Raw genomic sequence first — 2381 nt, forward strand, 5'->3', positions numbered from 1 at the left:
AGATTAAAAAAGAGTTGGCACGGGGGTCTTTCCCAATATAAAGGGGTTTGGGTAGTTTTTAAAAGAATAGGAGAATACTCTTCTTGGTATAGGCCCCTAGATCCCCAAAAGAAAAAATTTTGAAAGAACCCCCCCCCCCCCCCCCCCCCCCAGTCCCTCATTCTGTAATTGCTAATTCAGGAAATCTTACCGCTGGCTTTCCAAAGGGCTCATCCAGCTGTCCTCCCTGGGGGGGCCTCTCTTGTTTTGTTGTGGGCAGCAGAACAGCAGCAGGGGTGAGGCCAGTGGGGTAAGAGGGACCTGGGTTCAGCGACCTCGTACTTGAGTTCTGGCTAGGGAAGAATTCTGAGCCAAGACCCAAACTATAAGAGAACATGTATTTGGAAAATCACAGAGGTAGAAGAAATAACTGATAGAAGAAATGGGCTTAGGGAATAAGTTATAGAGGTAAAGGCAGGGCCCTTGGAGCTTGGGAGTGAGGAAGCCAATGGTAATACCCTGAATAAGGGGAGAGAAAGGCACAGCCGTGGGCCGGGTCCTTTATCCTAAGGGTTTTAAGGGTGGAGATTTTAGGGTCGGTCCCAGGGGGAGATCCTAATAGAATATTCAGCAGCATTCCAGGTGTGTCCTTTCAGGGTCTGGGTCTCCACTGATGGATTGCTCAGCGCCAGGGCTGCGGGTCATTATTCAATGCAGCTGGTCCTGAGGTCATCTGTGGCTGGTTTTGTTGCTTTTCTGGGGCAGCAGCTGACATACAACTGAGGCCTAGATGTTATCTCTAGGGAGGGAAGGTCAGGGGAGTCCAAACCGAATGACCAGCAATATTCTAGGGGAGGAAAGGTCACCCTGGGGGCCCGGTCCCACCCTACAATGTCCATTGCTAGGTATCTGGGGCTTTCCACTCACTGCCCACCACAGTCCTCCCAAACATCAAATCTGCCCCAAGGCCTGTGGGGAGGAAGCCAAAACATCACTCTCTTGGGACACGTCTCTCCGTTCTAGCTCTAAAACTACAGAACTGCATGTGAGAACTTAGCCTAATGGTCAAGAGGGCACTTTGGAGTAGCCAGATGTTCTCTGAAACAGATATGAACATGACTTTCCCGTTTAAAGCCCCCCATAGGTGCCCCATTTCCTTCAGCATAGTACCTGCTCCTCGAGTGTGTATTGTATGGCTCTTCAGTTACAGGGCCACTGTACGATCCACCCCCAGCAGTTTCATTTATCACACTTCACCTGCTAGCCAGCACCCATGCTCCTTGATCCGCTTTCATTCAGCTCTCTCTCCTTTCTCTCTCTTCTCTCTCTCTCTCTCTCTCTCTCTCTCTCTCTCTCTCTCTCTCTCTCCCTCCCTCCCTCCCTCCCCAGTCTTATTCTATTCCTTCTACCTGGGAATATGGAAGCTTCTCTCATATGGGGAAATTCTACTCCTGCATCAAATTTTAGCTTAAAAAATTTCTAAATACGTATTTTATTTCAGAGAAGAAGGGAGGGAGATAAAGAGAGTGTAACATCAGTGTTGAGAGAGAATCATCAATTGGCTGTCTCCTGTATGCCCCCTACTGGGGGTTGAGCCCCAAATCAGGCATGTGCCCCCACTGGGAATCAAACTGTGACCTGGTTCATAGGGTCCATGCTCAACCACTGAGCAACACTGGCTGGGCTAGCTTACATTTTACATTCTTCTCTGCAGAGTTTACTACCACACTATCTCTTCTCCCATGAAGAATTGGGTAGTTTCCCATCTTTGTAAATAACCACCATCAAGAACTTGTTTTATGTTAATTTTATGTTAATTGCCTGTTTGCCGGTTCCTTCACAAGACTCCAAGTTAAGGCAGGGACCATATCTGTGTCCTTCACCACTGCAACCCCTTGTATGACTAAAAAAAAAACACCACCAAAAAACAAAACAAAAAAATCTCTGTGATAAAGGAGTCACAGTCTAAGTGAGGAAATAGAAACTAAACTAAATATAAACACAGAGCACAGATTACACTGTATAAGTGCCAAGAAAACTGTATAGCAATTAGTGGTGTGAGTACTAGCACACTTGTGCCTCCCGTAGCTCCTGTAAAAAGGCTCTCACCTCTCTAAACCTGTTTTCACGCTTGTTAAACAGGGACCATGATGCCGGCTCTCAGTTCTTGACTTCTTGCAGGAAAGATCTCACAACATGAGTCCAGGTGATTTTGAGAGTATGTTCATTAAAGTTGAACAAAGGAAGGTCTTAAGATAGAAGAGGCAAGACATAGCAACAGCAGTGAGCCTAGGTGGAGCTGCCTTGGCCCTTTAGAAAGTCATAGAGGCAGAAGAAGTGAGCCATCTGGGCTGCATGGACTCAGGCAACAAGTTACTGAGGCAAAAGAAGGGTCCTTGAAG

This window comes from Myotis lucifugus, unplaced genomic scaffold (genome assembly GCF_000147115.1).
Source record: "Myotis lucifugus unplaced genomic scaffold, Myoluc2.0 scaffold_15, whole genome shotgun sequence".
Taxonomy (NCBI): Eukaryota; Metazoa; Chordata; class Mammalia; order Chiroptera; family Vespertilionidae; genus Myotis; species Myotis lucifugus.